The sequence below is a fragment of the Scyliorhinus canicula genome, chromosome 18, assembly GCF_902713615.1.
Source record: "Scyliorhinus canicula chromosome 18, sScyCan1.1, whole genome shotgun sequence".
Classification (NCBI taxonomy): Eukaryota; Metazoa; Chordata; class Chondrichthyes; order Carcharhiniformes; family Scyliorhinidae; genus Scyliorhinus; species Scyliorhinus canicula.
Window position 1 is genome coordinate 102,039,959 of NC_052163.1, and position 17,640 is coordinate 102,057,598.

Here is a 17,640-nt window from a genome sequence, read left to right on the forward strand (position 1 = left end):
ATATAGAAAATATAGAATATAGATATAGAACAGTACAGCACAGAACAGGCCCTTCGGCCCTCGATGTTGTGCCGAGCAATGATCACCCTACTCAAACCCATGTATCCACCCTATACCTGTAACCCAACAACCCCCCCACACCCTTAACCTTACTTTTAAGGACACTACGGGCAATTTAGCATGGCCAATTCACCTAACCCGCACATCTTTGGACTGTGGGAGGAAATCGGAGCACCCGGGGGAAACCCACGCACACACGGGGAGGACGTGCAGACTCCACACAGACAGTGACCCAGCCGGGAACCGAACCTGGGACCCTGGAGCTGTGAAGCATTTATGCTAACCACAATGCTACCGTGCTGCCCTAATGAGAAGGGTATGAGAAGGAACATCTTACCATTTTGGAACTGCAAGGTTTTCTGACTAAACAGGTACCCCTATAGCACCTTTCCGTATCCTGTAGCCCATATTCTTTTCAACTTAGGTATTTTGGAGATTGATAGTTGCCACATCTCATCGAGGGTTTCTTGATCTGTTGGAGGGGTAAAGGCTCAACAGGTATGTGCTCAGAAAACAATGGCAAGAGATAGTGGAAGAATGGAAGAAGTTGATGGCTGGAGTATAGCTCCAAGAACCTTGGTGCAGTGCAGGAGGAGGTTTAATGATGCCACATGAATGCATTTTCAAATGCCCTATTGTACCAAGCTCACCGCTAGCTTCACATATTACTCAAATGATCGCACCCACAGCACTCAACTACCAAGCGTCTCTGTCAATCAGGACTCATACCTCGCATTCTTAGCTTCACCTTGCCTTCACATGCCTGTTAGTATTACTGCTTAGTATTAAGGCTCAACTCAATAACTCACAGCTTGAACATTCTGGTAGCTATTCAACCATGACAGGCACATCACTCAGCCAGATTGCACCACACTCACTGAAACACTTGCCCCTCTCTTTCAGAACAAGGTGATGCAAAACCAGAGGCAACAGGAACTAATAGGAAGGGAAGATGCAAGTTTACATGTTCTAAACTCCATTCTAAGTGCCGGGAATTATGGGAAAGGAAGGAAAGCAAAATACTGCGGATGCTGGAAATCTGAAATAAAAACAAAAAATGCTGCAAATGTCTCAGCAGGTCTGGCAGCATCTGTGGGGAGAGTATACAGGCTTGAAATGTCTGTTTCTTTCTCCACACAGATTCTGCCCGACCTGCTGAGTTTTTCAGGCACTTTATGTTTTTATTATGGGAACGGACATTACTGAGGCTGTAGTCACTGAAGGGTCCGAAGCCACCGAAGGTGAGGATGCCCACATTCCCAATCCTCCTTCTCTCATCCCACATCTCCATCATCCCACAATCACTTTTAACAGAGAAACTGCTGACAGCATAAGCACACACTTATTACTTTCCCCTCTTTCCTCTCACCACAAACCAACCATTGCCCATTTTTCCTTCCATGTATCCAAGGACTGCAACCTGTCCAGGCAGTGGAGAAAGAACAAGAGGACAGTGAAGATGAAGACTTAGTTCCGCACTGGCATCCACTATCTCAGATATAGGCACTGCATTAATTTAATGGATGTCACGTCCTTGCGGAGCTCATTCTGAATGAGAATCAGATGCCGAGCCTCTATTCAAGGTTATCCCGAAGCTGATGCTAGGCCATGGCCGTGAGATTCAAGAGGGGAAGTCAGTGACATTTCCAGTGAGTGCATAGCCGATTGGAGGAGTCCCAAAGGCTGCGGACGCAGGAGATGAGGCCGACAATGGCGCGGCACCGAGGGCAATGCTGCTAGAGTAGCGACGACAATGAAAATCCTGGAGCATGAGGTCAGCGTCTTGAGTGTTGGTGTCCAAGGCATGGCTCAGCCCGTGATGACATTGGCTGAGGGCCTCGACATAATTTCCCAGTTGATGAGGGACATACCCTAATGCACGTTGGCATTGCCGAGGCACTGCAGATTGTGTCCCAGACACAAGTGTGTTGTAATGATCTATTACAGAACATCTAGTTGTTCAACAAACACATGGAAAGATAACTCTGGTCCGTCCACAAGCAGGACCCAGACCTTCCTGTCGCATGCTATTTCAACTCACCGTCCTGCTGTCACATCCACATGTCCGTCTTGGCCTGCTGCAATGTTCCAGTGAAGCCCAGCACAAACTGGAGGAACAGCACCTCATCTTCCGACTTAACATTGAGTTCAGCAACTTCAGATTATGAACTCTCTCCACCCCATTTTTATTTCTATCAATTTATTTTTATTTTCATTTCTTCCATTGATCTATTTTCCCTCACCATTGTTGCCCCCCCCAACGCCCACTCCACTTGGGTCAACACTTCCTAGTTGCCCTTTAACATACTGATCACCTTAGTTCTGGCATTCACACATGTTAATCTCTTTATGTGCCACTATCAGCACCCTTTTGAGCCTTAATCACTCCCACTTTCATTCCTTTTGTCTTCTGTCCTTGACATTTAAAATTTTTTTTAGAGAACCCAATTCATTTTTTCCAATTAAGGGGCAATTTAGCGTGGCCAATCCACCTACCCTGCACATCTTTGGGTTGTGGGGGGAAAACCCACACAAACACGGGGACAATGTGCCAACTCCACACAGTGACCCAGAGCCGAGATCGAACCTGGAACCTCGGTGCCGTGAGACAGCAGTGCTAACCACTGTGCCACCGTGCTGCCTTGTCCATGACATCTTTGTCTACCTCCACCTGTTGCTGGCCCCCTATCCAGCCCACAGCTCCACACTCCCTCAAATGACCCCATTTCCAGTGCTCACTAGCTCTGATAAAGAGTCACCTGGACTCAAAACATTAGCCACCCTTCTCTCTCCACAAATGCTATCAGACCTGCTGAAATTGTCCAGGGTTATGTGTTTTTGTTTGTGTTAATAACAGCTCTAGTTGCCTCAGTTATGGGTATCCACAAGAATCAAAGATGGTTTGAAAGCCTCACAGATAAAAAAGCCCCTCACTGCCCATCCCACCAGTGAGATTGAAATGAATGCAAATTGGGGTTAATGATATGCTTACCATATTTGGCCAAGATCTGGAACTTGCCGGTTAGATGGCAAACTGAATCGCGCCAGGCACAAATCTCGATTTTGGCGATTCCCACTATTTAACTGGCCCCCAGATCTGTGCCTGGCGCAACATGATGGTTAAATCGCACCCTTAGATTTCACTCCATTCCACTTTGAAGTTAGGTTTTAACATGTTTTACAGTAATGGTGCAAAGCTGAAGTCTCTTTGCACTGATGCTAAATTTCAGTGTAAATGTACTAAAATCTGAGAAAAGTGCTTAATGTTGATAATATGCAAACAAAATTGTGATATTTTGACAATGTGAATAATAAATAAAATGCTCAGCACACTTGGCAGAACTGCAGTAAGGAAGTAGGTCACGGTTCCGAGAAATTGATACTCCTTGAATCTGCCTACAAGTTCCGCCATGTAATCTCTACGCTTGCATATTACAAAAGATTTTACTGATTATGTCAGAATAAAACTACTTTAGTCATTAACTGCTCTTTCTCGCCACAGCTGAAGGAATATTTTTCGCAATATTTATCAGTTTTGGAAAAATTATCGTTCCTTTGCTTAAGAAAGTGGGCAACATTCGGAGAAAATACTTTGACTTTATAAATGACGTAGAATCTAAACGATACAGGAGGTAAGCTTTATTGTATGTTTATAAATAACGTGCATTGATATCTCCAACATTTGTGATGATAAAAAAGCTACTTATATCATTTTAAAGAACCCTGTTATATTGTGTTGTGCAATGGCAGGAAACATAGTGTATGCCATTTGTGAAAATACGATTTTCATATAGTTTTAACTGATGCAGGTAAACAATTTTAAAGCACAGTGTGAGGTTGTTGCATCAATCAACTTCTTTGAACATGCAAATGTTTTCAGACATAAATAGGACACAGCTAGAGAAAATCTATAACATAAGATTGAGAATGATTTAACTGTGTAAATTAAAATTAGTTTGATTTTAAAGTTGTAAGTATAGCAAATGCCATGATGGAATCAAATGCAAGATCTGAAAACCTTTGAAAAGATCAATTTTAGTATTTTGCTTGATAAAAAAATCAAGGTTTGTGTAAGGGATGACCACACATCACACATTATTAAATATTTTTACATATCAGATCCATTTGTTCACCTTACAACATATCTCAGAGAGTGCTTCACCTACCATCTGAGTCAGTTTGGTTTGTTCTAGCTTTATCCCACTGAAATTCTAAAACTGCAAATCACCATTTTGGAAGCACGTTTACTAGATTTCAAAGATAATACTGCATAATTTTATCAGTTAAACTAACAGGACGAATACTCAGATGAGTACAAAGGATCCCTTTTTTGAAAGGAGGGTGACATTTTAACTGATAAATTAACAAGGCCGCAAATGCAACAAACTGGAAAGGAAATGTAACACATTTTGTTTAAAACTCAAGTGTAATTTCAAGTAGCCCTTTCTTGGAGTGTTTAATGTGAAATCAAGGGCACAAATGGATTTGCAAAGAGCAACAAGCAGCACGACTTGAATAGTATAAAGCCTCACACCATAGGCTTTATGCTTTTTGAATTGTAAGAACAGTCTTACTGATGTATGGCCAACATGAATATAAGAACAAAAGAAATGGCAATCGCTGAGTATTAATTTACTTTCTCTTGAGCATGCTGATGACGAAAGGTATCTCACTTCCCACAGTAATTAATGCGACACCATTTGGAATTTGAGCTGCGATGGTAAAACTCCAGTCTAGTGTGAAACTCATTTTTAAAAAGTGACAAAATAGTTTCAAGAATTTCCTGGCAAATGGGTGTTGTGTGTCTTCTCAATGTCAGAAGCAAGGTACATTTTGCCGCTTGGCCCTCTCAAAACATTTAACAATGAACGGTTCTGGACTGGCAGAAGGAAAGAACAGTTCGGACCAATGTTCTTGGCTTCCCAATTTTACTGGTGTTCCATTTTAATGTATACATGACCAGTTGAGACCGGTATTCTTAGTTCCCTGCTTTACTGTTCTTTTTTCCTCATGGGAGGGCTTCACGTAAGTCCTTGTAATTGACAATATAATTTGTGCTCTGGCTCTGCATCACTTCATTCAGATTCCCGTATCCATGACAGAGTTTGTTGGTCCTGAAGTTTTATTCAAGTTGTCCCGATTTCCTCATGTAACTTTGGTGGGGGATCAGCTGAGGCCCTGGAGAAACAGCAGAAACAACCCTTTCAACTGTCGACACTAGTTTTCCGGGGATTCTATTGATGCAGTACCAAAGTTACAGTGAAAACCTGTGAGATACCCTACGGCATTTAATTGCAATTACTTCTTTGTAATGAGTTGCATCGGTTGTTTACCTCTGAAGCCTGGCTTTTTAATGCTGTTATGTATAATCCTGCACTTAAGGGGCAGCAGGGTAGCATGGTGGTTAGCATAAATGCTTCACAGCTCCAGAGTCCCAGGTTTGATTCCCGGCTGGGTCACTGTCTGTGTGGAGTCTGCATGTCCTCCCCCTGTGTGCGTGGGTTTCCTCCGGGTGCTCCGGTTTCCTCCCACAGTCCAAAGATGTGCGGGTTAGGTGGATTGGCCTTGCTAAATTGCCCGTAGTGTCCTAATAAAAGTAAGGTTAAGGAGGGGGGTTGTTGGGTTATGGGTATAGGGTGGATACGTGGGTTTGAGTCGGGTGATCATGGCTCGGCACAACATTGAGGGCCGAAGGGCCTATTCTGTGCTGTACTGTTCTATGTTCTATGAAGTCTGAGAAAATAAAATCTGAAATAAAGAGAGCAAATGCTAGAAATACTCAGCAGTTCCGGAAACATCTGTGGGGAGAGATTTGAATTTAAAATTAAACTAATTTCAATTTATAGGTTAGGGTTAATTTGCCTACGATTAAACAATCCTTACAAGCATCCACAGTATTTTGCTGCTGTTAAACTATAATCTGACAGGCAGCTGACTAGTGTCAACAGTTTGAAAAGATTTGCTAAATTTGTCTGAAACTAATTTTAAATATGCATGAGGCATAATTTATGAATACATAAATAGATACTGACTGAATGTACTGTCACTTGTGGAGAGTATCATTTGAATCAGCAAAGCAAAAAAGTATCCATGTTAGAAACAGAAAGAATTGGTGATGCAGCTACTTTCCCTGCTTCAGGATATCCCAATGTTGTTCAGAGCCAATGACCTAATTTTGAAGTGTAGCCACTGATGTTTGTGGGCACAACTGTCATTCGCAGCAAATCTCCATCCGGCAAATTAAATAAATGACCACTTAATCTTTTTTTTTAGCACTGGCTGAGAGCTAAATGTTGGTCAGGATTCTGGGAGAAATCTTATTTTAATGGTGCCATGGAATCCATGTGAGAAGGTGACCTGAGCATGACCTGATTTCAGAAGCTAGCACTCCCTCAGTAGTGCCGTGAAGTATTAGCCTAGATTATGGACCTATGTCGGAATTTTCCAGCCATTCCCTGGTGGCGGGATTCTCCGGTCCTGCCGGCAGTGCAACCCCGCTTGCGGGTTTCCTGACAGCATGGGGTGGCTCTAATGGGAAATCCCGTTGACAAGCGGCGGGAGGAAAGAATCTAGCTGCCAGCAAACGGCGTACCAAATTCTCTGTCCTTGCTAGCAGCGGTAGCAGGGCAGAGTCGCAACCAGGAATCATGGCCCTGATTTTAATTCTAGAAATTAATGGGTTGAGTGAGCTCAGATTTCGCCCAATGTGTTCATGCGTTATCAGGATAAAAATTAATTTTTATTATTAACTAAACCAGATTAACATAGACATTTCAATAATTTTCTTGTTATCTTCTTGGATGGTAATCAATTCCTCTTCCTAAATCTTAATTAATCCAGAAAGCCTTATTAATCCATTGCCGTTTCACTCACTGTCACAGAGTTTGTAGATGATAAAGGGAGCCAAGAAAAAAATGAGATACTTTTGTGAACATTAAGGAAGGCTGAGAAATAATATTCGCTATAGTCTGCTACCCTTATAAACTTGCACAGGGAGATTTTGAACTGTGTCCATTTATGGGCTTGATATTTTCGTCCATCACTCTCTCCTCCACCTTCATTTATTTTTATTTTTTTCATTGACCATTTTTCTCATTCCCTGCACTCCACTTGGGCCAGTTAACTGTTCTTAGTTGCCCTTTGACTCACTGCTCACGTTAGTTCTGCCATTCACACATTCTAATATCTTTATGTGCCACTATCAACACCCTTCTTAGTCTTAATCACCCCCATTTGCATCCTTTTGTCTTCTGTCCTCGACACCTTTGTCGATCTTGACCTATCGCAGGCCCCTTATCCAGCCCCACCGCTCCACACCCTCCCAGTACAGTATAAATCTGACCACATTTCCAGTTCTCTCTTTGCTTTGACAAAGAGTCATCCAGACTCAAAACGTTAGCTGCCTTCTCTCTCCACAGATGCTGTCAGACCTGCTGAGATTGTCCAGTATTGTTTGCTTTTGTTTCAGATTCCAGCATCCACCGTAATTTGCTTTTATCTGAGATATATCCTCGGCTGCTGTGTGGGACAAGAGAGGCAGGGGTTCTGCTGTTAATTTTCTAATCCACTCGGACCATAGGTGAGATTGCAGAGGACTGCAGCTAATATGGTCCCATTATTCAATAAGGGAAGTAGGGAAGGACAAGGTAATTACAGGCCAGTGAGTCTCACATCAGTGGGAGATAATCATTGAAAAACGTTCTGAGGGACTGAATTAATCTCCACTTGGAGAGACAAAGATTTATCAAGTATAATCAAATGGCTTTGTCAAGGGGAGATCATATCTAATAAATTTAATTGAATTTCACAAGGAGGTGACCAGGTGTCTAGATGAGGGCAGTGCAGCTGATGTAGCCGACATGGACTTCAGTAAGGCTTCTGACACGGTACTGCTTGGGAGTCTGATCAAGAGGATAAGAGCCCATGGGATCCAGGGCAATTTGGCAAATTGGATCCAAAATTGGTTTTGTGGCAGGAGGCAGAGGGTGTTGATCAAAAGTTGTTTTTGTGACTGACAGCCTGTTTCCAGTGCAGGAATCTTTGCTGGGTCCCTTGCTGTTTGTAGTGTACATAATGATCTAGACGGGAATGTGGGTGACATGAGGGAAATAGGGATAACCCTGGGAATTACAGGCCAGTTAGTCTTACTTTGGTGGTAGGCAAAGTAATGGAAAGGGCACTGAGGGATAGGATTTCTGAGCATCTGGAAAAACACTGCTTAACTAGGGATAGTCAGCACGGATTTGTGAGGGATAGGTCTTGCCTTACAAGTCTTATTGAATTATTTGAGGAGGTGACCAAGCATGTGGATGAAGGTAAAGGAGTGGATGTAGTGTACATGGAGTAAGGCATTTGAGAAGGTTCCCCATGGTAGGCTTAAGCAGAAAGTAAGGAGGCATGGAATAGTCAGAAATTTGGCCAGTTGAATAACGAACTGGCTAACCAATAGAAGTCAGAGAATGGTGGTGAATGGCAAATATTCAGCCTGAAGCCCAGTTGCCAGTGGCGTACCGCAGTTCTGGGTCCTCTGCTGTTTGTGATTTTCATCAATGACTTGGATGAGGGAGTTGAAGAGTGGGTCAGTAAATTTGCAGATGATACGAAGATTGGTGGAGTTGTGGATAGTGAGGAGGGCTGTTGTCGGCTGCAAAGAGACATAGATGGGATGCAGAGCTGGGCTGAGAAGTGGCAGATGGAGTTTAACCCTGACAAGTGTGAGGTTGTCCATTTTGGAAGGACAAATATGAATGCGGAATACAGGGTTAACGGTAGGGTTCTTGGCAATGTGGAGGAGCAGAGAGATCTTGGGTTCTATGTTCATAGATCTTTGAAAGTTGCCACTCAAGTGGATAGAGCTGTGAAGAAGGCCTATGGTGTGCTAGCGTTCATTAGCAGAGGGATTGAATTTAAGAGCCGTGAGGTGATGATGCAGCTGTACAAAAACTTGGTAAGGCCACATTTGGAGTACTGTGTGCAGTTCTGGTCACCTCATTTTAGGAAGGATGTGGAAGCTTTGGAAAAGGTGCAAAGGAGATTTACCAGGATGTTGCCTGGAATGGAGAGTAGGTCTTTCGAGGAAAGGTTGAAAATGAAAATGAAATGAAAATCGCTTATTGTCACGAGTAGGCTTCAATGAAGTTACTGTGAAAAGCCCCTAGTCGCCACATTCCGGCGCCTGTCCGGGGAGGCTGGTACGGGTTGAGGGTGCTAGGCTTTTTCTCATTAGAACGGAGAAGGATGAGGGGCGACTTGATAGAGGTTTATAAGATGATCAGGGGAATAGATAGAGTAGACAGAGACTTTTTCCCCGGGTGGAACAAACCATTACAAGGGGATATAAATTTAAGGTGAATGGTGGAAGATATAGGGGGGATGTCAGAGGTAGGTTCTTTACCCAGAGAGTAGTGGGGGCACGGAATGCACTGCCTGTGGAAGTAGTTGAGTCAGAAACATTAGGCACCTTCAAGCGGCTATTGGATAGGTACATGGATTATGGTAGAATAATGGAGTGTAGATTAATTTGTTCTTAAGGGCAGCACGGTAGCATTGTGGTTAGCGCAATTGCTTCACAGCTCCAGGGTCCCAGGTTCTATTCTGGCTTGGGTCACTGTGCGGAGTCTGCACATCCTCCCCGTGTGTGCGTGGGTTTCCTCCGGGTGCTCCGGTTTCCTCCCACAGTCCAAAGATGTGCAGGTTAGGAGGATTGGCCATGATAAATTGCCCTTAGTGTCCAAAATTGCCGTTAGTGTTGGGTGGGGTTACTGGGTTATGGGGATAGGGTGGAGGTGTTGTCCTCGGGTAGGATGCTCTTTCTAAGAGCCGGTGCAGACTCGATGGGCCGAGTGGCCTCCTTCTGCACTGTAAATTCTATGATAATCTATGATTAATCTAGGACAAAGGTTCGGCACAACATCGTGGGTTGAAGGGCCTGTTCTGTGCTGTATTTTTCTATGTTCTATGTTCAATGTTCTATGACTAGGAAGTTTGCAAATGACACAAAAATTGGTGATGCGGTAAATAGCGAGGAGGAAATCCTTCGATTATAGGGTGATATAGATGGGTTGGTCAGATTGACAGAACAGTGGCAAATGGAATTTAACCCTGAAAAGTTTGAGGTGATGCATTTTGGGAGGACTAACAAGGCAAAGGAAACACAATATACTGGGAAATATAGAGGATGAGAGGGACATTGGGGTGCATGCCCATAGATCCCTGAAAGCAGCAGGACAGGTAGATAAGGTGGTTAAGAAGGCATATGGGATACTTGCCTTTACTAGCCAAGGTATAGAATATAAGATCAGGAAGGTTATGAAGGAGCTATATAAAATACTCGGGAAGCCACAAGTAGAGTACGATGTGCAGTTCTGGTCACCACACTATAGGAATTGCACTGGAAAGGGTGCAAAGGACATTTTCCAGGATGTTGCTGGGGATGCAAGACCATACACGCAGTAGCCAACATCTGAACACACAAGGGATGAGACACAGCTCCGGGGACATGTCCACAGCTGGAGTGTGGGTGAGTGCCACGGGGAGGTGGGGGGATGCCTGGAGAGATGGGCAAAGGGTTCAAAGGTCAGCCTGCATTGCGGATGAAAGTGACGGAGGCATCATATTGGTTGTGCAAAAGGTGTTTTACAATTCCCCACTCCCAATGGTGCCATACCCCACCTTCCCAAACCCCCACATGAATGAAATGAAAATCGCTTATTGTCACAAGTAGGCTTCAATGAAGTTACTGTGAAAAGCCCCTAGTCACCACATTCTGGCGCCTGTTCGGGGAACATCCCCGACCTACTCCTCCCTCCCCCAACCCTCCATCTCCCCTGGTGCCATCAGTTATCCTCAATGTGCTTGGCCCTCCTACCACTATGTCGCGGTGTTTAGCCAGGATGCACATGGAAGCGTGGGGTCAGGCAGCTGCTTACCTCATCCCGTGGGCTTTGATGCCCCTGGCGGGGGTCCTCTGGGGGCTATGAGGCCAGTGGCGGCACATGCACAGCCACCTCTCCATGGGACGAGTCTGGGTTTGCATTTGGAGCCCCCTCCTCCCACTAGGTGCCCATAGGGGTTCCCCTTGGGACGGAGGAGCAGCTGGTTGCCACTGCATCATCTGGTTCTACCAGTCCTGGCAGCTCCCCATAGACGGCACCATCGTGTTCACGCCCTCAGTGATGCTCCTCAGTGACTGGGACATGCTCTGCAGCACCTCGGCCATGTCCATCTGAGAGCAGGTCATGTCCCGCAGAACCTCACCAAGATCGACCTGGTACTGGGTGACATCCCCCAGCAAGTCGGACATTCTGCCGAGACCTTCAGCCATGACTGCACTGACTGCACAACGCCTTGGACACATTCACTAATGGTGCTGACACTGTCATCAGGCTCTCCACTACCGTCGCCACCCTAGCGCTTCGGTGCCACGCAATGCCGGCGCCAGCTCCTGCACCCGTAGTCTCTGGTACTTCTTCAATCGGCTATGGATCTGCTGGAGTGACACTGACATCGCACCCTGAATGTCCTGGCTGCTCCCTATCATCTCCATCAGCTCCGAGTACCTCTTTACAGGCTCAGCATCAGGCGCAGTCGCTGCAGTGCCGGTCGGAGGCTGTTGAAAGCGGCCCCCACGGCGATTCTCCGCACTCGACGGGCAGAGTGCCCGCTGAGTTCCCGCCGAGTCCCGCCGGCGTGGTTCACATATGGTCCCACTCGGCGGTACCTCGCTGTTCTGGCTGTGGGGGCTGTCCTGGTGGGGGTGCGGGGGGGGATCCGACTCTGGGGTGGGGAGGCCTTCACGGTGGCCAGGCCCGCGATCATGGGCTATCGATCGGTGGGCGCGCACATTCCGGGGGGGGCTATGTTCCTCTGCGTCAGGCCCCTGTAGGGCTCCACCGTGTTGCGCGGGGGCCGGCGTGGAGACGGCAACCATGCGCAAGTGCTGGCCGTCGTTCACATGCGCGGACCCGCGCCGGCCGTGTAGGGCTGGCTTTCGGTGCTGGAGCATTCGCACAGCACTTCGGCGCCATTCTAGCCCCCTGAAATCCGGAGAATAATTGGGCCAGGAGGCCCATTGACGCTGGTGTACACCACTCCGGTGTTTACTCCGGCATCAACACTTGGCCGGGATTTTGGAGAATCCTGGCCTATGACTCTATAAAGATCACCATTGTATCAGGCAGGTGGCAGATGAAGGGGCGGGATTCTCCTGTACCCAGTGGGATGGGGGCTCCCGGCGGGAGGGAGTAGCTTGAACCACTCCGGCGTCTCCGAAAGGAAACCTCTGCATCTTTCGGGGCTAGGCCCGCCCCAGAGTGGTTGCCGCCCCGCCAGCTGGCATGGAACGCCTTTGGCGCCACGCCATCCGGGGCCGAAAGGACTCCGCCGGCCGCCGTGCGTCCGTGCATGCGCAGGAGCGTTAGCTGCTGCTGACGTCATTCCCGCGCATGCGCGGGTGGGGGGGGGGAGCTCACCTGCGCGTCGGCCATGGCGGAGGCTGATATGTCCGGCGCGTAGGAAAAGAGTGCCCCCATGGCACATGCCCGCCCGCGGATCGGTGGGCCCCGATCGAGGGCCAGGCCACAGTGGGGGCACCCCCCCCCCCCCCCCCCCCCCCCCCCGGGCCAGATCGCCTCGCTCCCCCCCAGGACCCCGGAGCCCACCCGCGCCACAGGTCCCGCCGGTAAGGGACCTAGTCCAATGTACACCGGCGGGACTGGCATAGAATCAGCAGGACTTCGGCCCATCGTGGGCTGGAGAATCACCAGGGAGGAGCCCACCGACCAGCACCGTGCGATTCCCGCCCCCACTGAATCTTCGGTGCTGGAGAATTCGACAGCCGGTGGGGGCGGGATTCACGCCGCCCCCGGCGATTCTCCGGCCAGGCAGGGGTCAGAGAATCCCGCCCAAGATGTGCACAGTTTAGAATCAGATCATTATCAGACAACAGAAGATAAGGCTGTCGAATTATGCTAGTTGCTCAAGTAATATTACTCCAAAAAAGGACAGTGGTCATAGAAACGTAGAAAATAGAAGCAGGAGGAGGCCATTCGGCGCTTCGAGTATGGTCTGCCGGTCATTATGATCATGGCTTATCATCAAGTTCAATACACTGATCCCATATTCCCCCCAATCTCCCTTGATCCCTTTAGCCCAAGTGCTATATCAAATTCCTTCTTGAAATTTCACAATTTGATAAATAAAAGAAAGGCAATATAAGTAACATTAGTTTGTACTCAAGTTTTATCTTTGCTTTTAAAAAATAATGATCTGAATATTGCCTACCCTTGAAAGTGGGAGGCGAGCGACCTATAATTTTCCGACTGTGTTGCTGGAAATCTGAAGTGAGAACAGAAAGTGCTCGAAATACTCAGCAGGTCTGACAGCATCTGTGGAACATTTATATCATTCAATGCAAAATCTGAGAATATGCTACCATATTTGGTTTCGAAATTATTATCTGTGGGCTCATGGAGTACCACCTCGGAGTAAATCCAGGAGAAATCAAATCCGGCCAATTACTGCTTCATCAGCCGAATTGCATTTGTCAGCAAAGTGATAGCAGGTGTCATCGACAATGTTATTGAATGGCACTTATTCAGCAATAACCTTCTTGCTGATGGGTTCTGCGAGGATCACTCAGGCTGGACCTCATCACGGCCTTGGTCCAAATATGGACAAAAGAGCTGAATTCCAGAGGTGAGATGAGACTGACTGCCCACGACATCGAGGCAGCATTTGGCTGGATGTGGTTTCAAGGTAATCCCAGGAAAATTGACGTCAATGTAAACCAGTGACAAAAGTTTCCATTGGTCGGAGTCATGCCTCGCCCAAAGGAAGGTGGTTATGATTATGGGAAGCCAATCATCTCAGCTCTAGGACCTTGCTGCAGGAGTAGTGTCTTAGGCCCAACAAATTTTACCTTGAGGTCAAAGTAGGGATGTTCTATGATGATTACTCCGAGTTCGGTACCATTCAGTATTGTTCACAACACCACAGATGCTGAAGCAGTCTGAGCTGGCATTCAGCAAGAGTTGGTCAATATGGGCTAATAAGGGATAAATAACATTCACGTCACACAACTATCAGGCCATAACCATCTCCAACAAGGGAGAATCTAACATGACCCCTTGACGTTCAATGGCATTACGATCGCTGAATCTCCGACCATGGGGATTGCCAGTGATCAGAAACTGAACAGGAACAATCATATACTGGACCGGATTTTCCAGGCGACCCGCTCTGCGTTTCGCAGTAGTGGAGGAGACATTCTGCTCCCACTGCTGTCAACGGAGGTTCCCATAGTCTGCACCCCACGCCACCGGGAAACCCGCTGTGGGGATTCACCATCAGAGGGACCGGAAGGGAACAGATGGAAAATTCCAGCCAATGGCTACAGAGCTGATCAGAGGCAGGGAATTCTGTGACGAGTAACTTGGCTTCTGACTCCCCAAAGCCTGTCCACCATTTATAAGGCACAAGTCAGGAGTGTGATGGAACACTCTGCATTCCTGAATGCGTGCAGCGCCAGTCAACACTCGAGAAGCTGGACCCTGTCCAGGAAAAAGCAGCCTGCTGCATTAGCTCCCGATCCACTGGCTTAAACTTTCACTCCCTCCACCACTGTCACACAGAGGCAGCAGTCTGTACCTAACCAACTTTCCAAGACTTCTTCACCATCACCTTCCAATCTCGCGACCACTCCCACCTGATGTGACCATCAATTCACTAGACACGTGATAGGAAGTAAACTGTGGTTTTAATAGTCTTACAACTAAGCCAGCCTGCGACCAGAGGAACTGAACGGAGGCTTACGACTGCAGTGCTTTATACTTCCGGTTAGTGGGAGGGGCCATGGGCGGAGCCATGGGCGGAGCCAAGGGTGGAGCCCAGTACAAACTCCTCATCTCCCCCTATGGGCAGAGCCGCGCAACGGCTCACATACAGAGCCCACAAGGACACAATACATGCAAGGCAATACAGTGTGAATTATGATGGCATATAATTCACCACACCATCGAGCAGAACAAGAACAACAGACGCATGGGAACACTCCATCTGCAAGTTCCCTTTCAAGTCTGGGCATGGGGCTGTTTAGCACAGGGCTAAATCATTGGCTTTGAAAGCAGACCAAGGCAAGACCAAGTTAGACTGCCCGAGTTGCCGGTGCCTTGAGCCGGCCCTGCCTATTTGTGACAATAAGAGATTTTCATTTTGTTTCAAGTCATACCCAATCCTGAGTTATATTGCCATGCCTTCTGTCACTGAGTGAAAATCCTGGAACTCACTCACTAACAGCACTGTGGGAGAAACTAGAGATGAATGATTTTGCAAGGTGCAGCAGTCTCCCGACATTGCTAATTATGCATTGTACATTTTTCATGCAGTGTACCCAAGTAAATGCAGTCGACCACAACTACTTTTCAGTCAGGCCTCGGAACGCTACCTAATTATTTTTAAACCGTAAATTGAAAAACACAGCAATGCTGACTATTCTCAGCTCACCAGAAAAGTCAAAATATAGTTCTGAAACACTGAATATTGTGTACGCTGCAGGGAAAGCAGCCACAGAAAGCATCAACATTCGTTGCTATGATTAAATTGAAGATATCCATTCAAAATGTTTGAAAAATAAAAGTGCAGAACAACTGATCTCAAAACATGCTATATTATTAGCATATTATATGTTACCATTGTTCGTGATCATTTTCATGCCACAGAAATATCAGGACTCATGTTTTGAATTTCCATCAATTTGATAGGTCAACTGAGCATTCTGATAGCAATGATCATGACCTTGATATCTTTCCCTTTTGAAATTTAATTTTTTGTCATAAAAATCTGTTAGTTTTACAAAACAATTACAAGCTAACCTTTTTTTGTTTGAAATGTCTCAACACTTAATCACCGTGTGGTCTTCTGGTCCCACCGCTGTTAATGGAATTTCCCATTGAATCCCGCCACGCCCCCCCCCCCCCCCCCACCCCCCCAACCGCCGGGGCACCTGCGGCAGGGGTTCATCGTCGGCGGGAGCGGAATATCCCACTGGCGCGTACGGCAGGAAAATCCACCCATCATAATTCAAGCATGAAGTTAAATAAATGGTGAAGGACTTGCATTTTATTCCCTCATAATGTTCAAAATCGTTTGAGAGATCACTTTTACATAAATGTTAATAACTTTAATTTCCATCCATGCTTACCACCTATTTCTCATTTTAAATAGGGAGTGAGTAGCATGTCAAATTAATTTTGCTGTACTTTATGATATACTTCTTAAATGCTTGAACAAAGTTTCAGCCTTAAACAGGTGCCATGCCTTCAACTATCACTATTACGATTGTGGAAAAACATTTTCCATTCAGTAACATCCTATTTGTGACCACAAAATATCATAAGTATATACTGCGAAGTATAGCCTCAAGAGTTGTGATGTTTGCCTCCAATTACGCAATTTCATATCATTTATTCTGCATGTGATTGTCAGACCTTATTTTCGGTATTTAGGTCATCACATTAACCAGTACAATATATTTCTTGATGTCTCATTATTGCACAAAGGCTAGTCCTACTCCACTTAATCCTCGTAACTCTAGCCATCTCCATTTCCCTCTCCAGTAATTGTCTAAAATTATTCGGAGAAAACAATCATTTAAGGTTAACTGGTTTGAACAAAACATTTCAACATTTACGGGCAGGTTTCTTCAACTGCTCTTCTCTTCCTTCTCTTTTTCATCTCCCAATATTTCTCTGAGTCAGCAAGCGGGTATTCACAAAACGAGCCTGATAGTGACTTTCATGTTGATTTTCTTTCCTTTGCGCAATGGCACAAAGTTAATGTCTTCTGTAAAGTTAGTGAACTTTCAGTAGGAAATTGTCACTCAGCGTTATTGGGAGAGGTTATGATTGAGTGGGCACTCAAAGTATAAATGTTCCGATATGGGGTGATTAAAGTAATCACAGTCTTCGAACATGATGTTCAAAACTTCCCTCAAAAAAAATTAAATAGCATTCAAATGTGTCCTTAAAGACAGCCCCCTTACAGTTAAGCCCACTTACAATTAATCTACTCACCAGACTGTGTACGCTCTTGTTGGTAAGAGAAGCTGATTTCAGATTGTATCGAGGGCCGGAACAGAGGTAGATGAGGCCTAAAAATACCAATGACAACCAGCTTGCTGGTTTCTTGACCCTTTTGGTCGAGGTGGACTTGGATTTGGAAAAAAATTAGATTTGTTTACGAGCCTTGTTGAGAACCCTGAATGGAGGCCAACTGGGATTTTACAGTCAGCCCCCACTTTTACAAGCTGGCAGAGTTTAACTGTCTGAGACTAGGCATCCAGCGTCAAGCCGAATGTCCAGTGATGCAGGCAGGGCAGAGATCACCACTGCCTGCTTAGGGCATTGGTGTAAGATTGGATTGGTTGCCTGGCCACTGTTGCTGCTTTTTATTTAAACTTTTAATAAAAGTTGCTATGAGGCCACTGTGGTAATTAACATTGTTGTATATATTAGGAGATGTGTGGTAAGACCCTGTACTACAGGTACGGGGGTAGTCCCTGCCGGCTGTCTCCACCCAGTAGGC

General features: G+C 46.1%; 1 protein-coding gene across 1 annotated transcript in view; it reads left to right on the top strand.

Moving 5' to 3' along the window:
- The first annotated feature begins 3,487 nt into the window (after positions 1–3,487).
- The window catches only part of LOC119953658 (tyrosine-protein kinase ZAP-70), a 131,829-nt gene continuing 117,676 nt past the window's right edge, over positions 3,488–17,640 (top strand). The window contains exon 1 of the mRNA XM_038778142.1: positions 3,488–3,692. The gene's annotated coding sequence lies outside the window, so the exon portion shown is untranslated. The remainder of the gene's footprint in view (positions 3,693–17,640) is intronic.